Raw genomic sequence first — 16,562 nt, forward strand, 5'->3', positions numbered from 1 at the left:
CAGGTACCAGAATGCACCACGGCAGCGGTGGCGTCGCGCAACTCCTCGTGAGATCGGTCTATTAAAAAAAAGTGAAGGCCATTTACAACTCCCTGTAACGCCGAATTGGAGCGCAGCTCTTGAGGAGGAGGAGGGAAGGGTAGACCCCTACTTCTCCTCCTCCCCTCATTCTTTAATATGCTCCGGGGCGGTCACCTGACCTCGGGGGGGGGGGGGGGGTGGAGGGGGGGGGGTCACGTGATCTCGGGGAGGGGGCCACGTGACCCCCCAGGTCACGTGACCTTGGGAGGTCACGTGGGGGTCACCTTGGGGGTCGCGTGACCTTCAGGTGACCTTGGGAGGGGTCACGTGACCTTAGAGGTCACGTGACCCCTCCCAAGGTCACGTGACCTTGGAGTGACCTGGGGGTCACGTGACCTTGGGGTGACCTTGGAAGGGGTCACGTGACCTTGGGGTGACCTTGGGAGGGGCCACGTGACCTTAGGGTGACCTTGGTTACGCCGACGGCGACGCCAACGGCGACGGCGATGCCAACGGCGACGGCGACACCGCTCAAGACGGAAACGGGCGCCTAAAGCGCGATCCAAACCAACGCTTCTTTTTGCGCCTGTAGGTCGTGCGGCTGCGGATGTGACGCATTTCGTGGCGTTTTTGCTGTTTCCGGGCGCGCTTTCTGAGTCAGAACCGTGCGCTTTGGTTTGGACGGGCGAAACTTCGGGCGACCGCGCACGCAGGCACGAGCGCACAAGCAAAGTGCAACTGCGACAGACTGGCCGGCCAGACGGCGAGAGAAAGAGAGAGAGAGAGATCGCGTTGTCATGTTGGAAGACAATAAAAGGGGGAGCAGAGGGCAGCCAGACGGCGAGAAACGCGGAGCCGGAACTAGCTTGCCCTCCACCGATTGGCCGGGACACAGGAGCGCCCTACTACGTCACCGCGCGTTTTTGTGCGCGTTGAGAAGAAGTTGAAATCAACCAACTTTCTTGTGCGCGCCCGGAAGGAGCGAAGAAGCGACGCGACGTCACGAAAATACGTCACATCCGCAGCCGCACGACCTACAGGCGCAAAAAGAAGCGTTGGTTTGGATCGCGCTTAAGAGCTCCGCTCTAAAACAGCGCGAAAAGACGAGGACCAGACAAAGAAGTGACACGGACGTATCATATTGCGATTTTGCGTTTAATAAACTCAGTTGTAAGTCAGCGCTACGTCCGTGTCACTTCCTTGTCCGGTCCTCGTCTTTTCGCTCTGTTTCTCATTTTCCTCCTTACTCTCACCACATCACGTGACCGTAGCTAGCCTTCGTCAAGCCTTCGCTCTCATAAAACCTACCGGACGGAGCGCGCGCAAGCCTGCAAGGGATCGTCCTACAATCAACCATCCATCTCGCACGTGACATGTCACGCGCACAAATCGCCAGACAGATCTGCGGTCACGCTGGCCACAATAGAGAGTTTTAGTAGACCGTTTTCGGTTTCCCGCTCCGCTCTATAGAAAGCGGAGTCGCCATCGCGCATGCGCGACCCGCTCTGGGATTTGAGCGTGGAGCGTCAGCTCCGCTATCGTCGCCATTTTAAGGAGTACGTTCCACTCTCAGTAAAGGTTCACTAGATGGTGCTTTTCTGGAAAGGTGGGTGCTCGCTATTTGAAATCTTGCTTGGGAGCACGCTTGACCCTTATGAACCTCGCTGCACTTAGAAGCTGCGCAGACTTTGTTTGAAAAGGCGTCCCCCAGAAAACGTTTCACGGTAGTCAAGAACCTCTGGCTGCTTCGAGAAATCGCTGGCCGCAATCCTTTCACGGCCCCTGAACGGTGGGAACAGGTGCTGCCTTGTCTAAGCCAGCGGGCTCGATTTTTCTATGCGAGATGACGACGACGACGTTGAGAGGATGACACACCGGGCGACGGCGGTGTCTCAATCTGAGCCCTGGGCCTCGGTTCCTCGGAGGCGGCAGCTTCTACTTCGGCTGGACTACCTTCTTGGAGCATGATTCTTTGACCCTAGTGGACCCCAGTGAGCAATAGCGCCATTATGTTCCTGGTGCTCCTTCATGCACTGATCGAACGGCGTGCAAGATCCTCATTGCTCGCTGCTCACCCGCCCAACCCGCCTCCACGAAGTCTGGACTTCTGCGAATCGGACTGCCACCCTCCCCAATACGAACAACCCATGTCGTCGTCATCTTGCACGTATATATACTCATCACATTACCATGTTCCCTAGACGCGGCACCGCGGGCCTCAATGGTACGGGCTGCTGCTTTCCGCGGTGCCGCGGCTCTCCAGAGCCAAAAATTAAAGGTTAAAGACCAAAGACTAAAGCAGCCGGCAAACGGACAGATATTTTGTTTGGTTACTTCAGGCAGCAAGACAGTGAAAATTAGCGAAAGTTGAGTGCTCCATTTATATTTCTACTTTTTTTCCCCAATGAAATGAGTCTTTTCTTCTTCGTATGCTTCGGTTTGTGATAGTGTGCCTTGGTGTTTATGTACACTGCGCGACGCTGTTAGCGGGAGCATTCAATATCCTGTTTTCATTTTTCACCTTAAATTCGAGGGGCTGACATTTGCCTATTGGTGTCGAATAAAGCGCTCGTTTGGGGCACTAATCTGAGCGACAAATTTTCAGCTTTTTCCAATAGCTGTCAAAAAAATAAACTGCAAATAAAAGCGATTTTTTTCGTGTTCGTATTAACAGTGGAGCGCAGTGTATGTATCTGCCTTGGGGGGTGACATGAAACCATTTTGCTTGACTATACACTTCTTTTTATTTCTTTTGTGTGTTTATGAAAGTGCGTTTTTCAGCTTAAGCTCCTGCCCAGTTTCTGCCTCACTTGTGCTACGGTCTTTTCTTGCAATAGAAGGCCACGCAACATAGTCTACTCTTACAATGCTGAATTCAACAGTAACACTGTAATTTGGTTAGATGCAATATTCACACGCACATCTGAGAAGTAAAATGGGAGTCGTTAGTAAACGTTTTTTATTAAAATATTTCTAGATGCCTTTCAGCCCAGTTGGACAGGTATTTCGCTCAGTACAAAAGCTTGAACATGATTTACTGTGATAATTTTATGCATTTTAATATTAAACAAACAAAAAATGCCCATGGTCTTTGTAGGTTTCGTCCAGCCGTCAAATTATGCCGTCTGCGCACATCACTGCCTGGTGCTTCACGACGAGCACCCTCTTGTGGTCTTCTTCTAATTTTTTTGATGGACGGCATATGGGCATGGTGTGCGGTCAACAAAACCCCAACAGTTGTTCAGGGGTGTTCCCTTGTCCTTGACGGCCTAATTAAAAAGACAAAGAAATACACTTTTACAACACGGCAGTATTTAAACACTACCAAAACATGTGATATGGGACTTGTTACTCCTCTAAGATAAAGCGTATTTCCATTGTAGGGTTGTAAAAAACTGAGTATCGTAAATTAATATATATATATATATATATATATATATATATATATATATATATATATATATAGTTGTTCCTTAATTCTGCTAAGGTTTGAGGCCGTCAAACTGTGCATGCGAGGCCCGCTACGCCGGAATTCCAAACGAAACTTCTAAAAATTGTGCTAATCTACCACTATTGCTTAGAAGTCCAGGGTTGTGTTTGCTAAATTTTGCATTGTTTATGCCTGTCTGGTTTTCACCAGACAAAAAATTGACGTGGAATATTCTTTCGGCCGTTATTGGTAACTCTTTTCAAAACACCACCGGGTAACATATTCGGCCGCCATATTTTGGGCATCGCTTTTAGTGCGAGACTTGTGACTAGAACCCATTTCATATTCAGTGTTGACGCAGCATTCGTGTCTAATACATTTAGACTCGCATCCGCGACAAACAATGACGTAGCTTCCTTGCTCCCTAGACACTTGGCCAAAATAAGGCGGCCTCGAAGACTAGCGGCACCATGGGTTGCACTTTTAAAAAGGCTGCATTCAAGTTTCTATTATTTTATAGATCTACCAAAGAAGTCCAATGCAAACATTTCTTGAGGGAAGTTAAACAATTCAAAAGTTGCGAGCGATTGTGAATAAATAAATCTGAGAGGGAATGGTTTCTTTGGTGCAGCTTGCGAGCGCTATGATCAGCTTTCAGTGGCATTTTCGACAGGAGGGTGCATGCACAGATATAATCGGCGTTCAAGCACGCGCACCCGTACATCTGACTGCATAGCCATAGGACGTCCACAAAACGCGACGACTTTACCGACGCCGTGCTGGTTGCAAAGTGATACTCGTTCACTTCGTTTGATTATGCTGTTTTGTGTTACATAGAACTCAAATCGAATGGCTTACTTTTTACGCGCGAGGCGTACGCTTTACTTCTTGATTCGACCTCTTTCAAGCTGAGGTCGCGGTCAAAAACATCGACGCGTATTGAGTAAGTGCAGCCATCTTGAGATCTAAACGATCACGCTAAGGACGCTGAGGGCAGTCCGCTCTACAACTTGTGAAGCGGAGCGCACGCTCACTCCGCTAACTATACGCTCCAACTCAGAGCGGGCCACGCATGCGCGGTGGGGACGATGCTTCTCGCAGAGCGTAAAGTAGAGCAAAGAGGGCTCATAAAAGTGGCCTACTAATACTCATAGATTACGAACGCACTCGTCGTGACTTATCCTGACACTGCCCATGTACACCTTTGGCGTATAGAAAAAAGTAACTTTTCACCAGACAGAGCAGCTGTGCTAGAAACAATGGAAACGCGAAATTTACACAAACCATGCAGGGTCTCACCTGTGAGCACAGCTCTAGTTTCGCCAGGGTACACCACCTATGTTTGTTCATATCAGCGAGCAGGTGGCCGAACCTCTCGTTGATGTAACCCACGATGAGGTTCACAGAACTGAAGAACACCGACAAGTTCCGTCCAAACGCTCATCCAAGTACGAACAGACGGTTGGGATATAGGCCAGTCGAGTAAGAACCATGCAAAGCGTCTCGCCAGATTGGCAACACCCTGCGCCGATCTGTCGGGTGCTGGTATTTGGAGGACCGCATGCAGAACAGCCGGGTCCTTCTTTAAGCAGGATAGCTTCCCTAAAGGGTTTCTTTTCTGCGTTGGAAATATACAGCAAACCGCGTTCGGAAAGGAAGCTTCGGCGCTTGATGGTACGAGGGATACGAATCATAGATTCGATGTCTCGCCAGCTTAATCTCGTTAGTAGAAGTCTCCTTCCTTGAGAACAGCGGGGATTCATCGTGCAGATGCCTTGCTAGCCTTGAGCAACACTGTACTCGTACTACGCAAAAGGATGTACTCGCAATGCGCAAACTTCGTCCTTTTCTCTTATTTTCTACTTCGAATAAGTAAATCTATTTGTTTTAATTCGAATGGAGCAGAAGCTACAAGAGCGAGTGCAGGCCTTTCAACGTCCTTAATAAGCACGCGCGCTCGTGCAGTGCAAGTACCGTTTAGAGCAACATGATCATGCTTATACCTTCGGCTTCACTCGCACACAAGGTGGAACGATTGTATTTATATTTTATAGCTTAATATAATTTCGGGTGTGTGCCTACTCTTTTGTGTTTATTATTGTCGCCTTCGTTTTTACTACCTCTACAATCACGCTCCGTTTTACTCTGTTGGTGTTAACGCTTAGGTTTTTTGGTCTTACTAGTACTATAAACGTCCACTTGTGGGGCTACGCAAGCAAATTTTTCGAACCCGCTCAAAACGCTCTTACGCTGAAGAAAAACGCTTTACTAAAACGCGTTTTTGGACCTCCGCTTTCTATTCCGGCGAAGCGGGCCGCGCATGCGCAGTTTGGCACCCTCAGAGCGGAGCGGAAGATGAAAACGGTCTACTAAAACTCTCTAATATCGTTTAAACTTTCTAGAAAGCTGTGAGCAAGATAGAATTTGAGGATCGGTTATTTCCTAGTACGCTGTCTCCGCTTTGTGTCTATATTCCTCATATATAAATAGCTGAAAACCTTTCGTGCCTATTGCTCCCCATCCATTTGCCTCAACCGATCCTCAAATTATATCTTGCTCACAGCTTTCCTGCTCTCAAATGACCCTCATCCCGTGTCTCCTTGTACTCCCTGGTTTGGCGTTTTGCAATGCGCCCCCAAAGCCAGCCTACCTACTCCGCGCTGTTTTATTTCTAGTCTTGCATGCACTTCGGAGTAAGGGGAGTGAGGACACACTAGCGCCATCTATTGGATAGCAGTGTAAACTTGGCGGTCCGGCCTATTTTCTATTTCTCTCGCGCATTATCCTTTCTTTCTCGGCTCGAAAATCTTTTGTCAATGTTATAAACGAGCTTTTCTTATAGGTATTACGCACATTTGACCTTGAAAATCCCTCAAAACCTTCGCTCTTGTAAAATGTAGTTCCAGGGTCACTGCATAGATGGCGCCAGCGTGCCCTCTTGGCAATGCAGTGGAAGGTACGTCCCGCGTCCCCTCTCCCATTTTGAGTGTACGCAGGCTCTCCTCCTCTCCCCGGAAATGGGGGAGAAGGAGAGCCTGCGTACACTCAAAATGGGAGAGGGAACGCGGGACGTATCTTCCACAGCATTGCCAAGAAAAGTGGGCGCAACTCAAAACCTGGAGAACGTTTGCAATTTAAAGGGATACTACAACGAAATTTCGGTGCTCATTTTTTTGGTCTATATGTGTTCAAAAGAGCAGTATCACATGGAACATACCAATATCTTGTTTAAAAAGTCTCGAAAAGTAATTTTAAAACAAATTAAACGATTAGCAAAGAGCACCTGGTGGATGTCGCTAACGCCTCGTTTGTAATGCTCGTCTAGGAACCTTGACAGCTAGTGACGGAGGTTGTCTCGTCTTCGGCCACGACGAGAGAAGGGGCGAAGGAGGAACTCCCTCTTCCCGAAAATCCCTTTTGTGTGTCGCAGAAGTCGCTATTGTCCCCCTAGAAGATTATGGAAGATTAACCCGTCACTCAAATTTCGTACAAAAGCAGCCGCTTCGGTGGCTGGAACGACTAGGCCATCCTCTCGACGTCAGCCTCGCCGTAGCTTTGCTCGTCTTGAGACGACCTACGTCACGATTGCGTTGGATGTCACGTGCTCTAAGCTGGGCCTTCTCCGAGCGCTTGCCAGAGTGGGCCGTTTATAACGAAAAATACAGCCCCCAGGATCAAAATACAAACGTGCGATTGTCATTTACGGATATTGTGGATCATCTTCAACCTATTTTTGAACACGACGGGAATATTTCAAATTTCGTTGAAGTATCCCTTTAATGGCGGCGCCTGAGGGAGAGGATTCGAGAAAGGATATGCGGGATATGCGCCAGTGTTGCCTGCACGAGAGCAGGCGCCCGCTCTGTTGCAACTCTGTTGCTCCATGCGCCTTTCCTCCTTTCGCCTCCCATTGAAAGCAACGAGCGCCTTGGCGCAGCCTCTCTCGCTTCCTTCTCGCTTCAAGAATTGCAAACGTCGAGCGGAGAAAGCAGGGTTGCCAGACAAGCAGTAACGTCCAAGATGGCGGAATTTACCATTTTTCGCGTTGGGATAATACAACGAAATTTCGGCGCTCATTTTTTGGTCTATGTGTGTTCAAAAAAGCAGTATCACATGGAACATACCAATATCTTGTTTAAAAAGTCTCGAAAAGAAATTTTAAAACGAATTAAACGATTAGCAAAGAGCACCTGGTGGATGTCGCTAACGCCTCGTTTGTAATGCTCGTCTAGCAACCTTGACAGCTAGTGACGGAGGTTGTCTCGTCTCCGGCCACGACGAGAGAAGGGGGGAAGGAGGAACTCCCCTCTTCCCGAGAATCCCTTTTGTGTGTCGCAGAAGTCGCTATTGTCCCCCTAGAAGATTATAGAAGCCCTTAGCAAAAAGAGGCCGTACTTCAAACGTAGTCTAAATATATTTAGTACGAATATACATTTTGTATTTATTCTGTATTATTTTGGCCGCATTCGAAATACGCACGTAATGTATTCAAAATACACTATAAATATGAATCAAAAAATATTTTAGATATACCAAAAATATTATCCCTTCACACTCAAGATGCCATTTGTGCATTAAAACCGGTTACACAATTTTTTTTTTATTTTCGATTTTGTCAGCAAATGGTGTCCCTGCGGTATTTGAAGGCGCTACTAGATACATCTCACCAAGGTACATTACAAACGAACACAAACACAAACACCATGACGCACTGAACAGCCCATTCACAGTCCCGTTGACTGCTCTAGAGCCTTATATAGCCTACATATTGAAGGTAATCATTTTTTCGGTGACCACCTCTGCGCTTATTAAGGTTCCAAGTATTCGATCTTCTCCTCGGGAGTCTGTCAAAGGGGAAACAGTGTTTTGAAGTTCGTGGACGATATCTCTTAGTAAAAGGCATTGGTACAACTAATAACAATTCGGCGCAGTCCTTAAAACAATATCCACACAAACGGCTCATAAAATACATGTTATTGCTTCTGTGCGTAGCACCACTCAGGACGAAGCGAATCAAGGCAGTATCTTCACATTAAAATACTGTAAACGACTTTATTTTCGTGAGGACCTAATTCTCGCAAAGTTCGCGAATCGCCTACAATTTCGAAAAGTAGGTCCCGTGAACAATTCCGGCAAAATGCATTAATATTAAAATCTATATTGCGATCCCAGCGCGTCGCGAAAATTAAAATTTGCGAATTATTCCAAAAATCCAACTTTGACCTAATCGCGAAATATTGAGCCCGCGAAAAATAAATATTTTACAGTAGTTGTTTTGCATTTCCATTTTAGTAGTTGACTATTTAATATGGTAGTTAATATCACTATATTAAAGTCACTATTCACATCACGTACAATGGTGAGTATACACGTTCAGTGAACTAACATTGTGCTAACAAAACCACTCCAAACGTATCTGGTCACAGCACCTGCTGAAGCTTTCCAGCATCAGCAAATATTGTAGTTGTAGTCCCCGAACCCCGTTTGTGATTGGTGTGCAAGGAACTGATCAGGTGTGTCCTTGATAGAAAAAAGGAAACAATAACATAAACTGGGCTGATTTATCAGTGCGATGCTCCGCAATTCAGTTGACAAACTAATCAAATGTTGTATTTAGGCGCTTCAGTGTACTCCGTATCTACTTGAAGTGAACTTCTAGAAGGGGAGCTTTTCAATATTTTGGTAGTTTAAGTCAAACTACCCAAGTATTGAAGTCAAAAGGTACTTCGAGTATAACACAACAGTATTTACGATTTTCAGGTATTTTAAGAGTATTCTGCACGTATTTTTGATTGCTCCATTTTTTAGGGTTGGAGTATATTTTGCATGAATTAAATAAATATTTCAAGAAATATACGTGAAAGGTATTTTGTGCCTATTAATTTAGTATTTACATATTTCAAAACGCATGAAGTGAACTTCAAATGTAGTTTAAGTAAAGGTATTTTAAAATGATTTTTAGAAGTATATTTTAGTACTAAGTAAAAAAAAAAGAAGTTTATATTTTCGGTCTATTTTTCGTGTACTTAAAATTATGAACTGTATTTCAAATATACTCAAATTAGAATGTGGTATATTTCAAACGTATTAGTTTTCGCTAAGATTAACCCGTCACTCAAAATTCATACAAAAGCAGCAGCTTCGGTGGCTGGAACGACTAGGCCATCCTCTCGACGTCAGCCTCGCCGTAGCTTTGCTCGTCTTGAGACGACCTACGTCACGATTGCGTCGGATGTCACGTGCTCTAAGCTGGGCCTTCTCCGAGCGCTTGCCAGAGTGGGCCGTTTATAACGAAAAATACAGCCACCAGGATCAAAATACAAACGTGCGATTGTCATTTACAGATACTGTGGATCATATTCAACCTATTTTTGAACACGACGGGAATATTTCAAATTTCGTTGAGGTATCCCTTTAAAGGGCAACTCCGCTATATTCCGAAGATTTTGGGATAATGATTGATTTCGAATTAAAAAGCCCTAGTAAAACACACTACGTCGTTTGCTTCGCAAAAAAATAGGATATATATTTTTAAATCTGATTATAAACACAAGCGGAAATTGAAACCGAAACTTCGGCTCCGCCCGGCAACATTGGCCTCGGGTCGCCAAGTACATGGCCATCACGTGGTACGAGATGTCACGTGACCCTCCGCCCAACGACGGGCGGGATTGGGGCGGGCGTGTGGCAGGCGCGAGTGTCGTCTGCACCGCACTCTTCGCCACGTTTTGGTGTCTACGGCATTCGACGACGTCTGCACGACTGCGACATGAGTGTGCGCGCATGTGGTGTCCGTAGTGTGGACGAAACTCCGAGAGACAATAATCACAATCGGTGAGACGACGACGGTGGTTGTGACGCGGAAGACAGTGGTTACGGCGGGACCACGGCGGGTGGCCGGACGGCTCCCAAGAAACGCGCTGCGCAGGCGCGTTACGCCAATCACGTGGCGTAACGCGCCTGCGCAACGTTGCTGACGTCATGCGCTACGCTCGCCCGGAGAAATGAAAACAGGCAAAAGGGGGCCATGTAGATGGCGTTTAGCTCAATGTTGGCTCCGCCCATGCCGTAGCCTTGACTGCGCTGTTGGTTGCGCCTGAATTCGCCCGCTCAAGTCAGCCGATTTCGGCAACTTGGCGAGTTGCAAAGTTTGCCGGACGGTTCAAGAAACATTTAGACAGAACTGCGTCGTAAGATTTCACGTGTGGTCTTCCTAGGCGATACTGAAGAGGACTGCATTGTTTTTTCAAAACCAAAAATGAAGCGGAGTTGCCCTTTAACCTATCGCAACAAAACTGGTGGCTATGGAAAAGTAATCATTGATACCTTGGGTAAATTATTCAAGCACCTTAAAAGGGCACTGACACATCAAAATCATATTTTTTTTTTATTATCCGAAACGATTGAAAACGATGCCGGGACATTACCCTCAAAATTTGAGATTTGGGAATTCAGTATTCGTGAAGTAAAAAAACAATTTCCAAATGCCGAATTCGAAGTTCCCGCGCGATCGGCGCCGGTGCCTTGACGTCAAAAATCGCGGAGACCTGAGAGTCGACTTCCTTTCACCACTCCCTGCTGTTGCCATGGCGACCCAAAGCGAGGAGGAAAGGAGCGAGCGCCCGGCGTTGCGGCGGACCGGTTTTGAGCGGTGTCGCCTGTTTTCCGTTGGAGGATACAAATCCAGGAGACGGCACCACAACGAACTCCCGATTCTTGGTATTTCAAAAAGAAGGGCCGTAGTGCGTTCGCTATTGCGTTAAAAAACATGTTTTAGGATTGCCGTAATTAAATGTTATAGAGATGTCGCCTACAAAGCTTCTAAATTTCCTGATTTTTGACGTCACCGATCAAAAGAAGCGAGGAGGCGAGACGCGGGAAAATCAAACGCCAAAAATAAAAAGGCGCGCGCGCGCGCGGGAAAATTTTTTTTCGCGATGCGGTTTTTTTCCGTGTCTATGACTGCAACTTGCATCGTTTTAGACAATAAAAATAAATACGACCTTTGGGGTGTCAGTGCCCCTTTAATGGGCTTCTATGACCTGAGTTAGGAAAGAAAGCGACCCTTTGCCCCATAGACTCCCAGCAAAATTTAGCAATGAAATGGCGTCCATGTCCCGTGATCGCCGATCTAGCAGTTGCAACCACCCTCACTTGAGCCTCCGTAGTGTTCTCTCTTCCTAAGAAATTTTAAGAGGTTTTAACAAGTCTCGGTATCTCTCGGTCGTACTCGGTCACAAGAACTCCACCGATTTTTTGAGCTACCTGAACTAACTATATTTTCTGACTCCCCGGCCTTTACTCTCTCCGGTATGCTATTTAGAATCGCGAAATTGATAATAGGTGTTGTGAAATCGGCAAATGAAAATGATGCAAAAACCAACATTCAAATATACGCGCACTTTTCAGTGCCGTGACGTCAGTGGCAGGTAGGCTTGCCAGTCGAGCAAGCAGCCAAAAAATAGAATATGCCAATCATTTGTTCCGTACTGGAGCACGGGTACTGCAGCGAGCTTCCCATGCATTCATTTGACACCATGAAACTTCTTCGAATCAGTTTAAAACTAAATCTACAGCCCAAAGAGTGAACCCCTGCCCTCCACTGACGTCACTTTTTCATTGTTGCCAGTAGAGACTTCGAGCTTGAAAAACACGGCAAGGACCAAAACTGTAAATTCAATAGGTGACATTCACTTGACGCCACTCGCTAGGTTCGCTGGCATCGCCCACCACGGTCGCCATCTTCGAGGTCTCTTGCTATCGCGAATGCCATCTGTTCGGACCTTTTGAGCGTGGTTTAGCAGTATTATACAACTTTAAAGGGTCTTTTTGATCGAAACTAGGGGTTATTCTTATACTTTGGTGCTTTTGAAGTGCCGTGGGAGTATTTTTTGTGTGTTTTAGTTAGTTTTTGTCGCTATCGGACTCGTTTACCGCGGCCGCGTTGCTCCCTTGGCTCCATATGAAGCGCTCCGTGTCGCCCGCCTTGCCGACGGCGGTAGCTCTTGCAAGAACTAATTTTTCTACTTTGATGCTTTTGTAGCACGGTGTGATTACTGTTTGTTTTGTTTTGCAAGTTTCTTTATTGTTTTTCTCTAGCGGATTTTCTGTACTACGGCCGTGTAACCGTGTTGCTCCATCGCCGCTGTGTCGTACATACGTCGTGCCTTCGGTGTTCGCTCATGTGCAGAAACATACCGTGCGGCTCACAGAGTGCGCAGCTTATGAAAAATGCGGCACATTTTCCACTAGCCCAAGTGATTTAAAACCGCATGTAAGCGATTTGGCGAGCGGGAAGACAAGCGACGGCGACCCGCTTCGCTGCCGCTCGGTCACTCGCGCGACGAGGCAAACCGTATGAAAGCGACGGGAGCACACGGCCAAGGCGATGAGCGCTAAGTTTTCTAGAAATCCCAAAACCGAGCTACGCGACGAGTGACAGTGAAGGGTGAACCGCATGTAAGCGATTTAGCGAGCGATGGCGACAGCGACGGGAGTCGGCGACGAGCGACGGAGATTTCTCGCGATCGGTCGTCGCGTCGCTCGGTTTTCGGATTTCTAGAAAGGGTCGCTTATCGCCTTGGTCGCCTGCTCCCGTCGCTTTCATGCGGTTTGCCACGTCGCGCGAGTGACCGAGCGACAGCGAAGCGGGTCGTCGTCGCTTGTCTCGTCGCTCTCGCTCGTCTCGTCCCGTCGCTCGCCAAATTGCTTCTATGCGGTTCAGCCTTCACACACGGTACTCAGCGGCAACAAGGAAACCGGCCCGCCCCCGCGAGACCAACTTTTCTTCTCTCTTCTGTTCAACGAAGCTTTAACGATATGAAATTAGCACACACTAGCAGCGGACGACCGCGTAGCTATGGTGCACTAGAACTAGTACACCATAGCGTAGCGGGCCAAGCCCAGTGTTGCCAACTCAAAAATTGAAAACCCGCAGTCGGAATCCCAAAAACCGCTAAAAACCACTAAATCCAAAACACAACGCAAAAAAGACTTTTTAACAATTTTTTTTCTTTAATTCTTGCCCAGAGCTATAATAACAGTATAGATCACATCAATGTCATCTGAAAGAAAGCTTTCTTTTTGTTTTGACTAGAAAGCCTTGCACGCCACGGCACAGTTCACACAGGTGATCCAAAGCCAAAATTGCGGAGTGAGCGCACACGAACATGGCAAGGGACCCTTCAGCAGTGCGTGACTAGTCAGACTTCCGTTCAACTCGTAGAGTCGTCTGCCTGCCAGAGGAGAAAAGTGCAGCGGCTGAAACATGCTTTTTTGTTGCAGCGTGAGCGACCGAATCCACGTGCTTCGCAGATAGTTCCCTTCTGCAATAGCGGCACCTGGCCAACACCACCTAGACAGAAGGACTCCAGACGCGTCATCATAGTCAGATCGATCGAGGCGAGAGATTGGGCACGAGTGCTGCGTCAGTGTTCGGCTGCGGCTCGTGGCCAATCAGCGCGTCGAAGGTCGGGCTCGGGTCCAATAGCCGACCGAGCGCGATCCGACTGTGATGACGTTTCATAGAAGAAGAGGAAACCATGCGGAGGCCTTCTGTCTAGGTGGTGTTGACCTGGCTCGTCTGCTATCACTAGGAACCTCCAGTAGCCAGTCTTTTCTAAACTTTTGAGCGGACTTCACCCGACCCATTTCACTAAGCAGTGACAAAAAAACGTCAAAGGAACATTGGAATATACATGCTGTTCCAACGTGCGTGCACAAAACAGGGAGACATGTTCCGATATTTGATGCCTTAGTGTTTTGATGACGTCAGAAGCGTCGCCCTTACTAACCAGGACATTGCTTAGAGTGAGCGAAGACGACTGTGGCTGATTATGAATATGATAGGTTCATTGTTGACAGCAAATTAATATAAAACTTCTATATCTCTAAAAAACTGCCAAGATTGCATAAAACCGGCTAAAAATCCCGCCGCCCGCAAAACAATAATTTATCCCGCTAAACAGAACCAAAAACCGCTAAGTTTAGCGGGAAAACCGCTAAATTGGCAACACTGCCCAAGCCAGTCAAACCGAGACCCAAGGAGGTTAGAAGTACTAGGAGGGGGCACGTTGCAATATTGGTGAAGCCTAGTCATAAAAAGTTTAAACGATTTTGTGCCCAGCGTGACCGCAGATCTGTCTGGCGATTGGTGCGCGTGACATGTCACGTGCGCGATGGATGGTTGAATGTAGGAGGATCGTTGCAGGCTTGCGCGCGCTCCGTCCGGTAGGTTTTATCAGATCGAAGGCTAGGTTGTGGTGTATTCTAGTACACCATAGCTAGACGAAGGCTAGCTACGGTCACGTGGTGTGGTGAGAGTGAGGAGGAAAATGCGAAAGAGGCGAGGCGTCAAGGGAGCATGCCTTGCGGAGGCTACGCGGCTGACGTCATGCCCTCTCCTACCCTTCTATTCTCCATGCCGAGACCTCGAAGATGGCGGATCGACGGTGGCGCTGCCTGGCAAAATCGAACCTGCAGGCTCAGTGAATACCACCTATAACTTCACAAAAAAACAATATTTTGACCTAATATTTGGGATACTATTTTCACGATGTTTGTTGGTTAGTTTAGCAAAATTTCAAGGAAATCGGAGACAATGAAAAAACCGGTGGAGTACCCCTTTAAAGGGACCCTGCAACAACTTTTTGACTGTTTTTTTTTTTTTTTAAGTGGCACCGAACCTGAGCGCACTGAGCGTAGTAACTGAAAGAAACTTCTCTTTCCTCAAATTTCGCTTTATTTTAAAAGTTATAGGCAAATTAGAATCACAAAAACAAGCAAAAAATAACCTCCTTGATGACGTCGTAGGTTCTGGCTTGAGTGGCCGTGAACTAGAGGAGGAGGAGTAGTGAGCTCATCGAGCGCTCACGGCTGCCGCACTCCGTGTCGACGGCTCGAGAGGGCGCCACTAAAGCACGTGTTGGATAGTCTGTATGAAGCGGGCGGCTAGGGCGGCTCGCATTGCATTTGCTGCGCGATTAAGGACTAATTTGGCATAACACTTCATTGGCCACAAACGACAGCAAACACGGTGTAAAGATCAGTTCAGGACGGTAGCCACTTCGCGCTGCCGTACCGCCAAATGCCACATCGCCAGCCAAGCCCGCGCCGAAAGCCTTCGACACGCTCGGAACCGGTCGGATCCTCGAGCCGGTATACGACCGCAACGCCACCGCGTACATCCGGCACCTTTCTACGCTCGCTGTTCGTCGGAGCCTCATCCCACTAGCCTTTTCTAGTATGCGCCGTTTTTTTCCGCCGCTTGGTGGCGGGTTTGTCGACGGGTCTTTTCTTGTTTCCGTACTTTATAAACTGCATTTGTTTCTTTTCTGATCTAAAATACCGAACAAAAACTACCTTCATACATAACTGAAACGGTTCGCGACACTTATACTTTGTATTTCGATTAAAAAAAAAATCTTTTAGCGGCTCTGACCAGTAGTAAGCCCAGGACCAAAGTCGTCACATGTTGCGCTCTTTCGGCAACGCAGGTCGCCCTCGTCGGTGGAAGAGGTTTCCGCGCCGTCCGGTTAAAATACGACGCACTGATATTTAGTTACTCTCTTTGTGCCCGCTGGCTTGCCCGAACCCCAAGAGACGTGGAAACCGCAAAAAAGGTAGACGCTTAAATATGATTGCAGGGCCTTTTTAACGCCTCGTTTGTAATGCCCGTCTAGGACTTTGACAGGTAGTGACGATAACTGTCTCGCCTCCGGCCACCACGAGAGAAGACGGTAAGCAGGGACTCCCCTCTCCCCGAGACCCTCTTTTGTGTGACCCAGACGTCGCTATTGTCCCTCTACAAGACTATAAAAGATTCAACCGTCACTCAAAATTCGTACAAAAGCAGCTTTAGGGTTAGTTGCGGTGGCCCGATCACTGGCGCGCTTCGGCCACTTCCGTGGCTGGAACGGCTAAGACATCCACTCGACGTCAGCCCCGCCTCCGCTTTGCTTGTCCCGAGACAATCTACGTCACGATAGCGCCGAATGTGACGCGCTCTCCGCTGGCTGCTCTCCGAGCGCTTGCCAGGGTGGGCCGTTTATAACGAAAAATACTGCCATCAGGCTCAAAATACAAACGTGCGATTGTCATTTACGGATGTTGT

Source organism: Ixodes scapularis, unplaced genomic scaffold (genome assembly GCF_016920785.2).
Source record: "Ixodes scapularis isolate PalLabHiFi unplaced genomic scaffold, ASM1692078v2 PGA_scaffold0__279_contigs__length_252992795, whole genome shotgun sequence".
Classification (NCBI taxonomy): domain Eukaryota; kingdom Metazoa; phylum Arthropoda; class Arachnida; order Ixodida; family Ixodidae; genus Ixodes; species Ixodes scapularis.